At 45.1% G+C, this 14,379-nt stretch overlaps 1 protein-coding gene across 1 annotated transcript in view; it reads left to right on the top strand.

The window, feature by feature from the left end:
* The first annotated feature begins 8,858 nt into the window (after positions 1 to 8,858).
* The window catches only part of LOC144500649 (MAGUK p55 subfamily member 2-like), a 645,619-nt gene continuing 640,098 nt past the window's right edge, over positions 8,859 to 14,379 (top strand). The window contains exon 1 of the mRNA XM_078223925.1: positions 8,859 to 8,909. The gene's annotated coding sequence lies outside the window, so the exon portion shown is untranslated. The remainder of the gene's footprint in view (positions 8,910 to 14,379) is intronic.

Here is a 14,379-nt window from a genome sequence, read left to right on the forward strand (position 1 = left end):
CACCATGGGGCAGCAAAGTAGATGAGAAATAGGAGGGGCGGAGTCATAGGATAGCACTGTGGGAAATACTTGGAGTTGCCTATGTGGGGATAGGAAGAGCAGCCGTTGGAGGCGACTCTCTGGTTATGACTGGACAGATTCAAATGGAAACCAGGTAAATGCAGTCTCACTCAGCTGGACTTTGGAGAAGGGTTGGAGGAAGATGCCGAGATCAGTCATGTCAAATGTTGCAAGGAGGGAACACAGGAACAGATGTGTAGGATGCTATTTGTGATTTTGATTGTGGCCATTTCAGTGTTGTGGCAGGGGTTCAAACATGGGGTGAGATTTTCTGGGTCGCCTCCCCCCAATGGTATGTTTTAGGCAGCGGAGGCAGCTTATCAATGGCGGGATCTTCCTATCACCAAATGCCAGGGGCCCAGGTTCGATTCCCGGCCTCGAGCCACTGTCTGTGCGGAGTCTGCATGTTCTCCCCGTGTCTGCGTGAGTTTCCTCCGGGTGCTCAGGTTTCCTCCCACACTCCTGCTGATGTCTACAGCATTTTGTGTGGCTCATCAGTCATCCGCCGCTGGGGAACCCGCTGGTGGGAAGGGCTGGAAAATCTGTCCCATGGAGTTGCAAGAAAGATGGACATGGATTTGAGAGACCAAAAGCATGTTCAGTGCAGAGAATTTTTAAAACGTGTATTTAAAAAGAAACATTCATTTTAAATTTTAAATGGGGCGGCACGGTAGCACAGTGGTTAGCACTGCTGCTTCACGGCTCCAGGGACCTGGGTTCGATTCCCGGCTTGGGTCACTGTCTGTGTCGAGTTTACACATTCTCCTCGTGTCTGTGTGGGTTTCCTCCGTCTATGGTAGTCATGATGTGGAGATGCCGGCGTTGGACTGGGGTAAACACAGTAAGAAGTTTAACAACACCAGGTTAAAGTTTGGACTTTAACCTGGTGTTGTTAAACTTCTTACTGGGTTTCCTCCCACAGTCCGAAGATGTGTGGGTTAGGTTGATTGGCCAGGTTAAAAAAAAAATTGCCCCTTAGAGTCCTGAGATGCGTAGGTTAGAGGGATTAGCGGGTAAATATGTGGGGGTAGGGCCTGGGTGGAATTGTGGTCGGTGCAGACTTGATGGGCCGAATGGCCTCCTTCTGCACTGTAGGGTTTCTATGATTTCTATGAAATTCTGATTTTACATTTTGTGGTAATATCTTTGCTATAGATTGTGAGCCGAGGAATTTGTACGACCCCCATTCCACCCCCCCCCCCACATCCCCCCCCCCCCCCCCCCCCCACCCCCAGTACTTGCCTTGTGTTAATGCAAAGGTTTTCTTTTTCCATTATTCAATAATTCAAACCCATTAACATCTTGGGGTTTACGACTGACCAGAAACTTGACTCAACCAGCCATATAAATACTGCGGCTACAAGAACAGGTCAGAGACTGAGAATCCTGCAGCAAGTAACTCATCTTCTGACTTCCCAAAGCCTGCCCTCCATCTAAAGGGCACCAATCAGGAGAGTGATGAAATATTTTGTACTTTTGGAACAAAGTGCTAAAATTGAATTACACATTAAATTTAATTAAACAGTGAGGTCGGCGTGACTGTATGTAAGGGGACTAAGTGAACAGACAGGGCTGACAGAAGTATCTACTGATATTAATTCACTTCATGATCGAGTCGGGCTCTGTGGACTTTCCAGCCAGATTTCATAAGCCAGTTTTCCCTGGTGTCATCAGTAATAGTATTAAATTAACAGAAATAGAAAAACATAATCATGCTTAAGATAATGGCTTCTTTATTAATAATTTGATTCTTAATGGATTCCTGATAATTTCTAAGAGCTACTGAGAAGTGTGGTGTATTACCTAACACTTTCTGGGATATGTGCTTCCATCCTGTGTCGTACTGTGGTTAGCTCTTCTAAGTAAATTCTAGCCCTTTAGTCTTAAAGAGACACTGCCTGGGTGTTTATACCCGCATTACAATTTTTAGGCACGCATTTTTGTTTGGGGCAGGAGCAGTAATCCAACTCGAACCCCTCAAGATGTCCAAATGATACAATTTGATCACAGTACCTTGTGCTTGACATGCCCTTTTTGCTTTTTTTCTCAGATGAACAATGCCTCTTTAAGATGATGAAATGAGATTGTTAGCAATCACTTTGGATTAGCTTGAAGAGAAGCTTCACTGTGCTGTAATAATTGGCACCGCTATTACGCTGCTCCTCTCTGTTACCGGAAGGCCCCGGTTTATCAAGCAAAATGGAAAGTAGGGTTGTGGTTTTTAATCTCACGGAAAGTAATATTTGGATGTCAGATTCTCAGACCAACGTGCCAGGGAATGTTGTGTGGTTCAGTTACCTGAGTAAGCCTGTCAATGCCATCAATATTATATTAAAAAACTATAAATTCCAGTGATGTTAAGGAAGCGGGTACAATCAATAATTACAGCTTGTGGTGCAATTATGTAGCTCTTACTTAAATTGTAATTGTTATAAATTACAATGGCATATTTATGCAGGGTTGTGAGAATTATTATGCCCATGTTAATCATTTATAAGTATCATTAGAGTTGCCATTGCTACTAATAGGAGGAACATTCCACTCTTTTGCAGGGGATTTAATGTGGCGACTAAATCAAATCTCCTTGGAATTCTGAAATGATCATGTGCATGCAATCGACTCGGAGGAGCCAACTCCTGACCAGTATCTGAGCTTTCCTGCAATGCCAGAGATTATCCTGGCTATATATCTCCACTCTTGCAGCTCGCACAAGAGGATTACACACCTTTTTGAGAATCATCCATAAGAACATCCCTCCCCAGTGTCACAGGGTAGTAAGGATGCATGATCCAACCTTACTCCACTTCTTGCTGGTCAGAAATTGAATTCTCTGTTAAAGTGTTTCAGGGCAAATTGACAGATGCGACCACATTATTAAAAGGAAAGAAGCTCTGTCACTACAGCCACAACCACTAGAATGATGGGGCACTTGGTGATATGTTGTGGGAATGGAGGTGGACATGAGTCGAGAGCTATTTTCTCCCCCTGTGGCCTACTTGTGTTTAAAGGAGACACACTGGACTAACCCGAACTCCGAAGTTGCACAAGAATTTGCAAACCGACTATAGTTCTGATTTTGGTCCTCTTTTCGAATTGTATGTCGTCTGAAATTTATGTTAATGAATGAATTGAAGTCTGCTGTGGAGGTATTTCAATCTCAAGACTCTCGGTCACGGCAGAAAGTAATACCTCAAAACATCTAACATTTTCTGCACTTTATTGGGGTCGACTCTAGATTACAGGGCACAGAATTACATCAAAAATATGTAAGAAGATGACTGCTTTTACTGGCTCTGTTTTATTTAATTGGGTTTTGTACTGAAACCAAAATAAGCATCATATATATTCTTCATTCTCCTGCATTTTTATATTGTGCTGCAAATGGAAACTTGTCAGTTGGTTGACAGTTTGCATCTTTTAACATTGTGAAATCTCGCAAGGCACTTTGTATAGGAGTGTTACCAAAATAGAAATAGACTCTGGGTTACAAAAGGAGGTATTTTGACAGATGACCAAAAGCTTGGTTACAGAGGGGTATCTTAAAGAGTGTCTTACAAAAATAAAGAGGGAATTCCGGAGTTTGGGGCCTAGGCAGTTGAACATACAGCCGGCTGTGGTGGAATGATTAAAATCAGAAATGTGCCAGAGGTCCGGATTGGAGGTGCATCGGGGATCCCAGTAGGTTGTAGGGTTTGAGGGGGTTACAGAGATAAGGCAGGTTGAAGACGCAGTGGGTTGCAAATTTTGAAATTGAGGACTGCAAGCCAGTGAGCACGGGGCTGATATATGAACAGGACTTGTTGCATGTTAAAATACATGCATCAGACTTTTGGGTGAACTCGGGAGATTGGAAAATGAAGACCAGCCTGGAATGCATTGGACTGGACAAACTACAAAGGTAACGGCAACATGGGTAAGGGTTTGGGCAGGAGTTGGAGGCAAACACTGTGGGCGACGGTGGTTAGCACTGCTGTCTCACAGCTCCAGGGAACCGGTTTCGATTCCCGGCTTGGGTCACTGTTTGTGTGGCGTTTGCACATTCTCCCCGTGTCTGCATGGGTTTCCTCCGGGTGCTCCGGTTTCCTCCCACATTCCAAAGATATGCGAGTTACATTGATTGGCCTTGCTAAATTGCCCCTTAGTGTCCCGGGATGTGTAGGTTAGAAGGATTAGCAGGGTAAATATGTAGAGTTACAGGGATAGGGCGTGAGTGGAATTGTTGTCAGTGTAGACTCAATGGGCTGAATGGCCTCCTTCTACACTGTAGGGTTTCTATGATTACAAAGTGAGGTCAGACAATATTATGAGGTGACCTTTATCCATGGTGCTTTATCCTGTCATTAAATGTAGCTAGATGAACCAACTCTCCGTATCTCTTTTCCTTGTCAGATGTAATAAGAATGCATTGTAGGGATCAAGATTAAATAGGGGAAGATATTACATCCCTAAAATGACACCCTATTATACAACTGGTGATAGAACTGGGACAAATTGTGCAGCTAAGTGTTACTTCCAAATACTTTGAGCACCTGGACACAAAAGAAGTGGAAGTTGCTTTGTTAAAAATACATTCCCATTGTTATGACAGTTGGACTCAAAATTCTTTCTGTTGTGCAGATGGACTTTAAATGCTACCTCAGTGCATCAACTCAGTGACAGGTAGTTTGGCCCTGCTAACTCAGTGTAACTAATTGGAGTGACACTAACTTATTTTTCTTTTAGGAAACTGACAGAAAGCAACAGAAGAAAAACATTTTCCCATCATTTGCGATTGATCTGAGTATCTGGCAGGGCTGGGTGAGTATATGATTCAAAGCTGCTCATCGCATGCATGCAGCAATGGAAATGGCCAATTTCCATTGTCAGTGGAGATGTTTGTTGACAGAACGAGTGGACGACATTAAGCTGAGTATTTTACAGGACCTTCACCAGACCTGGAATGTTTGTGGTGTCTTGCAGAAATATAATGATTTCTTTTAGGAGGAATCCGAAATTTGATACATTATATGTGCGAGATATACAATAGCAAAGCAAAGTGCATTAAAAATGATTCTGTATAGCCACCCTTCACCTTAACCGACTCGAAAAATGTTAGAATTGATTTTGTAGTCAGGATCCTGTTTACAGGAGCTACAGTCATTATAATAGCGATTTGGAATCAGGGCGCATTCAGCACTTTTACTGTTACTTTGCAGGCGACTACCTGAGACACAGGCAAAAGAAATCATTCAGCTCCTCACTTGGCTGACTGCCATTTTGAGAGTAACATTAGGTTAGTAACTTGCAGGATGCCAGCTCATTCTGCATGGTAGACATGGCGGCACGGTAGCACTATGGTTAGCACTGCTGCCACACAGCGCCAGGGACCCGGGTTCAATTCCGGCCACGGGTGATGGTCTGTGTGATGTTTACACATTCTCCCCTGTCTGCATGGGTTTCCTCTGGGTGCTCCGGCTTCCTCCCACAGTCCAAAGGCGTGCAGGTTAGGTGGATTGGCCACGCTAAATTGCCCCTTGGTGTTCAAAAGATGTATCAGTTATGAGGATTAACAGGGTAAGTGAGTGGGGTTATGAGAATGCTCCGTCAAAGAGTTGATGCAGACTGGATGGGCCGAATAGACTTCTTCTGCACTGTAGGGATTCTATGATTCTATAGTATGATACCCGAGTCCAACGCTGGCATCTCCACATCATGGCTACGATCGACACCGCAAACTGCCAGCTCCAAGTGGTGAGGATCTCCAAGAAGATCGCGCATATTGACATCCCAGTCCAACGCCAGCAACTCCACATCATCTATAGTATGACACAGAGCTGTCCATAGATAATACCTGAGCTGGCGCCAATACTTGGGCAAGAAACATGTTTACAGAATGATAAGATTATGAACTAAGGATGTTCTATCATAAATATTTATTAATTGATCATTTGATTTTTGGTCAGCTTTATATGTCATCTGAGAGCCCCGCTCCTGTCTTAGGATCATAGACTCTTGACAGTGCAGAATGAGGCCACTTGGCACAATGAAGCCCCACCGACTCTCTAACAGAGTATCTTACCCAGGCCCTTTTCCCAACCCTATCCCCGTAATCCCATACTTTTAACATGGAAAATCCCCCTAACCCACAGATCCTCAGACACTAAGGGGCAATTTAAAGTCATAGAGTCATAGAGGTTTACAGCATGGAAACAGGCCCTTCGGCCCAACTTGTCCATGCCACCCTTTTTTTTTAAAACCCCTAAACTAATCCCAATTGCCCGCATTTGACCCATATCCCTCTATACCCATCGTACTCGTGCAACTATCTAAATGCTTTTTGAAAGACAAAATTGTACCCGCCTCTACTACTACCTCTGGCAGCTTGTTCCAGACACTCACCACCCTCTGTGTGAAAAAATTGCCCCTCTGGACACTTTTGTATCTCTCCCCTCTCACCTTAAACCTACGCCCTCTAGTTTTAGACTCCCCTATCTTTGCGTAAACATATTGACTATCTAGCTGATCTGTGCCCCTCATTATTTTATAGACCTCTATAAGATCACCCCACAGCCTCCTACACTCCAGAGAAAAAAATCCCAGTCTATCCAGCCTCTCCTTATAACTCAATCCATCAAGTCCTGGTAGCATCCTAGTAAATCTTTTCTGCACTCGTTCTAGTTTAATAATATCCTTTCTATAATAGGGTGACCAGAATTGCACACAGTATTCCAAGTGTGGCCTTACCAATGTCTTGTACAACTTCAACAAGACATTCCAACTCATATATTCAATGTTTTGACTGATGAAACCAAGCATGCCAAATGCCTTCTTCACCACTCTGTCCATCTGTTAATCCATCTAACCTGCACATCTTTGGACCGTGGGATGAAACTGGAGAACTCGGAGGAAACACACGCTGGGAGAACGTGCAAACTCCACACAGCCACTCGAGGCCAGAATTGAATCCAGGTCCCTGGTGCTGTGAAGCAGCAGAGCTAACCACTGTGCCACTGTGTTGTCTCATGTCTGATTTTGAGTTTTCCTTTGGCTTCTTCCTGCTGGTGAAAAATGTGATCTATCTCCATCAAAGGTTATTCGGAGAAATGGGAACACTTTCCCTATATAGCGGAAGGAATGAGATAAAAACTCAATTCTTCATGTGCAAGCGGCATCACATTGGCATACCATGCCCTTCACAAAAGCGTGTAAGTGGAGGAATTATACAATGTTTAACTTGTTTCTTTTATTTGTGATAAGTAACCTGAGGTTTGGAGGATTGATTTTTGCCCAGGCGTGAACGTAGTTCTATTCCAAACAGGAATTAAAGAAATATAACCCTGAAATAGATCAAAGGGGATAACCATGATTATGAAGATGGACAGATGTTGGCAGCAAAGAATGGATAAAAACTGTATTCTCCATCTAAATCTGGAATGAAGCCTGCAGTCCGCCAACATCTATTGAAGACTGAAATGTGTATATTCCGTCGGCTGGTCCTTAGCGTCCAGGGGGATTAGGGTCAAAGGATTCCATGCTGATTCATTGCATCAAATTCTTTTAGTTTTATGTTATTCATCCTGTTTCTAAAATCAACCAGGGCAGCACAGTGATAAGCATTGCCGCCTCAAAGCTCCAGGGACCCGGGTTTGATTCCCGGCTTGGGTCACAGTCTGTGTGGAGTTTGCACATTCTCCCCGTATCAGTGTGGGTTTCCTCCGGGTGCTCTGGTCTCCTCCCACAATCTGAAGATGTAGGTTAGGTGGATTGACCATGCTAGATTGCCCCTTAGGGTGGAACTTTCCTGTTCCACCGGCTGTGGGAATCGTAGTGGGCGGGACACGGGACCGTGCAAAGGTCTGTTGACCTTGGGCGGGATTTTCTGGTCTTGGGGCGAGCGTGGCCGGAAAATCCCGCCCTTCACAGAAGAATCACAGAAACCCTACAGTACAGAAAGAGGCCATTCGGCCCATCGAGTCTGCACCAACCACAATCCCACCCAGGCCCTACCCCCACATCCCTACATATTTACCCACTAATCCCTCTAACCTAGGCATCTCAGGACACTAAGGGCAATTTTTAGCATGGCCAATCAACCTAACCCGCACATCTTTGGACTGTGGGAGGAAACCGGAGCACTCGGAGGAAACCCACGCAGACACGAGGAGAATGTGCAAACTCCACACAGACAGTGACCCAAGCCGGGAATCGAACCCAGGTCCCTGGAGCTGTGAAGCAGCAGTGCTAACCACTGTGCTACCGTGCCGCCATTATGCCGGAATTTTATCGCCTCGCCCACCCGAGGCTTGTAAGATCCTGCCCAAGGCCAACAGAGAATGCCGTTCTGTGAGATGGTAAAATTCTGGTATAAGCGTCCAAAGATGAGGGGGGAGAGCAGGATGAGCAGGATAAATGTGTGGGGTTACAAGTTAGGGCCTGGGTAAGATGGGGAAGTCGGTGCAGACTCGATGGGCCGAATAGCCTCCTCCTTCTGCACTGTCGGGATGTAGTGAGCTGCCTTTCACTCCTTGTCTGAACTTGGGCCAGTGATGTATGTAAACCAAGGCTCCGGAACGAACTGATTTCCCGTGCTGGGACTCGGCAGACACTGGTGAGGAGGGATTTGTTTTTGCTGGGAGGGGAGTAAGCTTCGAGCAGGGGTTGGGGAGGAGGGGGGAGGCAGGAATCTGCGCCCGGGTTCCGAGCCGCTGCGGGGTGAGGCCAGCGGAGCATTGCCACTTTAAGAGTCAGTGGATGAGACTGAATTGACAGCAGCTCTGTTACGCTGGGGGAAAGCAACACGCCACTTCACAAGATACACTGGAGCAAAAGGGAGGCTTGTTTTATTTGCCGCGAAAGAATAATAATACCAGGTAGGACATGATTTACCCCGTGTGCCATCTCCTTGCAACTTTTTATTTTTTAAAAACCCCAAAATTTGCACAATTGCGAAGAGATAACAGGCGCGAGTGTAAATTGCATTTTTGATACAAACTGCAAGCAGGATGTGACTCCTTGGGTGACAGTAACACGGATCCCTGAGCTGTGCTTTTAGCACTCACTCATTCAATGCTTCCTGACGTCTTGCTCATGCAAGTAATTGACTATTTGAGAGGGTGGGATGTTTAAAGGGCGGATTCTCATTGCAGGAGTTAATGCTTCTAACACCCAGCCCCTGCTTTCATTCATTTGACCTTTCTTGAGACAACTGGAGGAGGGAAATTGACATCTTCTAGAAATCTATCGGGGAGGGGGGGCAATTCTTCAGGTTATTTTAAGGCCTTTCTCACTGACCACTCCAACCCCTTCCTGACCACTCAACGTCCTGATACTAGTGACAGAGAATTCTTCTGGGTCCTACCGCCCGCAGGGTCGTTTTGGGAACCTCAGTGCCCGGCTCCAGTGTGTGCATACTGTGTATTGTATGGGCATCGGCTCCTGCGCTCGGGTTGAGGTCTCATTCACATGTAAGTGAGTGAGTGTGTCCAGATATTGTCCAGGGCATTTGGAAGGGACTTGAGGGAGTTTGCTATATAATGACAGGTCCATTGCATCATTGGTACTAACTCATCAAGCCTGGTGCTAATACGGAATGGACTTGTTGGCTCATTATCACTGCACCAGTGTTCTTTCAAGAAGGAACAGCAGGAGGTGGTATAATTCTGCAAAGCAATTCCATCTTTAGACTATAGCAATTTCAAGAAGTTGTATGTTTCTATGAAGCAGCAGTGGAAATTGATAAGCAATTGTCAAGTGGTTCTGGTTGCCCGAGTTTGTCGATTAGTGTTTTTGGTTTTCAAGATTGTTTTATACCTTTTTAAAGATTGAGCTGAGGGATGGCAGTACCGGGAATCTGGATACTTTCCTACTTGAGGGCACTAATGTTGATGTTTGTTACAAGCAGCCAAACCAAAACCAAACCTCTACAATACCCAACAACAGCCATTAATAAACTATGAATAATTTTTCTACTTCCCATTACCATACCTTCTAATAGTCCCAGAGGAGAGTCAATTTAATATCATGGTGCTTCATACTGTGGTTAGCTGTGCGGCTGTTTATAAAAGTGAAGTTGCCATAGTCCTAGATCATAGAATCCCTACAGTACAGAAGGAGGTCATTCAGCCCACTGAGTCTGCACCAACCACAATCCCATCCAGGCCCTATCCCCATAACCCCATGCATTTATCCTAGCTAGTTACCCTGACACTAAGGAGCAATTTAGCATGGCCAATCCACCTAACCCGCACATCTTTGGACTGTGGGAGGAAACCAGAGGAAACCTACACAGACATAGGGAGAATGTACAAACTCCACACAGACTGTGACCCAAGCTGGGAATCGAACCCAGGCCCCAGGTGCTGTGAGGTGGCAGTGATAACCACTGTGCCACCGTGCCACCCATGACCATAGACTTCTTTCCCCTTTGAGCAGGGGAGAGTTGACTGGTGGTGATTTAACCTGAGGGTCACCACACCTCCAGTGAGGGGCAAGGTTGAGAAGGTGAGGCCTTAATAAATAGCCTCAGCTGATACAGGAATTGAGCCTGCGCTGTTGTCTTATAATGTGGTTGAGACTGCGCAAACTAACTTGTCTTTAGATCTAGTAGCTGGCTGACAGAAAAGGCTTTCATCTCGTCAGTGTGATGGATTTGAGACAGGTCCCAGGGGTCAAAAAGTTTCATGCTACTTCATTGCATCACTTTTTTTTAGTTTTATGTTATTCATTCTGTCTCTAAGATCAACCAGGGTGGCACAGTGGTTAGCACTGCTGTCTCACAGCGCCAGGGACCCAGGTTCAATTCCAGCCTCGGGTCACTGTCTATGTGGAATTTGCACATTCTCCCTGTGTCTGTGTGGGTTTCCTCTGGGTGCTCCGCTTTCCTCCCACACTCCAAAGATTATTAGGTGGATTGACCTTGGTAAATTGCCCCTGAGTGTCCAAAGATGTGTAGGTTAGGGGGAGTAATGGGGTAAATGTGTGGGGGTTATGGGGATGAGGCAGAGGGGTGGACCTGGGTAAGGTGCTCTGTTGGAGAGTTGGTGCGGACACAATGGGCTGAATGACCTCCTTCTGCACTGTAGGGATTCTATGATTAACAGGGCATTTTGTTTTGTTCAAATTACCTCCTTTAATACCTTATTGGGATCATGGAACAAATTATTATTTGAAATCCGACCTTGCTTTCACCTGTACGTGGCAGCTAACAGAGACACAAACAGAAAATGTCAGAAATCTCCAGCAGGACTGGGAGCATCTGTGAAGAGACAACAGAGCTGGCTCATCCAGACTTGAAATGTTAACTGTATTCTCTCTCCACAGATGCTGTCAGACCTGCTGAGATTTTCCAGCATTTTCTGTTTTTGCACCACACATTTGTTATTTTGTGTCATCATTTAGAATGAATAATAAGGCCTTGTGGATTGTGTTTAGGAATTGAAGATTTTGAACAGTGTCTTATCGGCCAGACTGTGGCCCAAGGCACTACCAAAAAAAATGTGACGTTTCTACAATCCTATTCTGAAGTGTTTGTTTCATAGTAAACTTTGGTAGCAAAAGCTGCAACAAGCAACCTGGTTGACTGCTTATTAGTTGCTATTCATGATTGGAAGAATTTAGCCTCAGAGTTGGAGGATTTCTGAAATTGAGGAACTTGGGGATGAAAAATAATTTGGAGATTTTGTTTTCAAATCAAAACTATATGGGGGGGAGGGGGTGGGGGGGTGGAGGGGGGGGGGGGGAGGATGTGGAGAGAAAAGGATCTCTGAAATACGCTGAACCTGGGGAGCAATGTTTAATAATTAGCCTTTCAGAGAAACTAATTTATTGAGATTCAGCTCATTCTTCACAAGGGCTAGAGTATTGCAGCTGTACTTGTGTAATTTAGTCAGGCAATATATAATAGACTAAAAATACATTTCACAGTTTTTTTTCAAGGCAGCAATATCTTCATTTTTATTTAATACCAATGTAAATGCATAAATTAAATGTACTTTACATATTCAGGCAATTTATTTAGATGGGCTTTGTGACTGTTTGCTTGTGTTAATGTGTCTGAATAAATGCAAGCTCCATTGAATGTGGATTGACAAGTACAACAATGAACTGGAAACTGGTAGCAGAAAGGAACCTTTTCTAATGATCAAAATATTATCTTTTATTTCACAAAATATTCTCTCTGCGTGTGTCCATTTGTTGTGCAACTGAATCTAATTGTACACTGAAAGGAACTCCAAACGGAGTACGATGCTGAATCTGTCTTCCTTGAGAGGTTTTGGATCAGTTTCAGAACCTGAGAAAGGTTGTGCCCCTAATTAACTGAGTCATTTTTCAATCTCTTTGCCTACTTAATTTAATGGGGGCAAGTGATTTGATGGATCATGTCAATGATAAAGTTGGTTCTACCATGGTTGGCATGGTGGTACAGTGGTTAGCATTGCTGCCTCACAGCGCCAGGGACCCGGATTTGATTCCGGCCTTGGGTGACTGTCTGTCTGTGTGGAGTTTGCATGTGCTCCCCGTGTCTGCGTGGGTTTCCTCTGGGTGCTCCAGTTTCCTCCCACAGGCCAAAGATGTGCAGGTTAGGTGGATTGGCCATGCTAAATTGCCCCATAGTGTCACAAGCTGTGTAGGTTAGATGGATTAGCCATGGGAAATGTGTGCTGTAATGGGGAAAGGGTAGGACAGAGGACCTGGATAAAATACTCTGTCAGAGAGTCAGTGCAGACTTGATGGGCAGAATGGCCTCTTCTGCACTGTAGGGACTCTATTTTGTTCTATGTCTGAGAATCAAATTTTACCTAGAGGCCAATTGAGACATTAAGTAGCCAACTAAGACCTCTTCCTGCCACCACTGGCATCATACCAACAGTGGTTGGACCCTCTGCCATGTGGGGAACTGTGGTGGTCTCACTGCAGGCTTGAGAGGAACCCTCCTATGTGGCCACTCTGTGGCCCAAAAAGAGGCTCCCAGTGACAATGGCTGCCGCTGCAGCAACCCGACTCCCAGTTCCCACCTACTTGGCAGGGGCGATGGTAAACTTCCAATGCCTCCTCTTCTTCCATATCCAATTCCAGGAGTGACCACAGCTCCCAGTGGCGCTACTGAGACTGGTGAAACTGCCAGCCCTCCCATTGGTCAGCAGCTGCTGGGAGTAGGCAGCTCATCTTTCAAGGGGAGGCAGCCCTGATGACAACTAATTAATTGCCTGAACCCTAAAAAGAAACACAGCTGAGCGTCCCACAAAAGGCCGAGATTGGATCATCCCTGAACTCCTGGATCATCGTTGGAACCCTAGATAAAATTCAGCCCCCCGGCTCAGATTGAGGGCCTTTCATCAATGAAATGTTAAACTCTGTTCTCAGATACTCAGCTGGGGGAGGTGATGGCCTAGTGGTATTATCGCTATACCATTAATCCAGAAACTCGGCTAATGTTCTGGGGACCTGGGTTCGAATCCCGCCACGGCAGATGGTGAAAATTGAATTCAATTTTTAAAAAATCAGGAATTAAGAATCTACTGATGACCATGAAGCCATTGTCGATTGTTGGACAAACCCATCTGGTTCACTAATGTCCTTTAGGGAAGGAAATTTGCTGTCCTGACCTGATCTGGCCTACATGCGACTCCAGAGTCACAGCAATGCAGTTGACTCTCAACTGCCCTCAGGCAACTAGAGATGGGCTATAAATGCTGGCCAACCAGCGACGCCCATGTCCCACAAATGAATAAAATAAATACTGCCACGACACACGTTGCATTTCCAGTACTTTCTTTGCTTTAGTTTCAGATTCCTGGCATCCACAGTATTTTGCTTTGGTAATTATTTAGCTACTTCCTCATAATAAATTTCCCCCTGATTTATGATCAAGGTCTCTGGACAGATTGGCTTTTACACTTTTACCTCGTAATGGCCCTGAAGAACAACCTGAGTAATTGTATTTCTTCACGCTCTTTCAGCTATTTTCCATTAATGATGGGACTTATTTTTCTTTGCCAATTTTGAATTTTCCATCAGCCTCCCAGGAGGCATTGATTCCTAAATGTGGATTGATTCCACGAACCTCGGCCTTTCTCTGGTACTTGTAAGCTATCAGCACACCGCTTGTGGAATTATTGAAGGAGCTACTGATCACAGGGGATGTCAAAATGAAGCCTGAATCTGTCTTTATTTGGCGTCCAGCTGGGGTGACTCTGATCGGAGCAGAGGTGCTGGGCTAATCCCCTGCCTTGTCGACTCCGCGCACTGATACCAATTGTAAAGCCCCCATTGCCTTCTTGGCTGAGCTCGGCTGACTCCTGGACAGATTGGGAATTGAATCCAAGATTGTCCTGTTTTCGG

This window comes from Mustelus asterias, chromosome 11, assembly GCF_964213995.1.
Source record: "Mustelus asterias chromosome 11, sMusAst1.hap1.1, whole genome shotgun sequence".
NCBI lineage: Eukaryota > Metazoa > Chordata > Chondrichthyes > Carcharhiniformes > Triakidae > Mustelus > Mustelus asterias.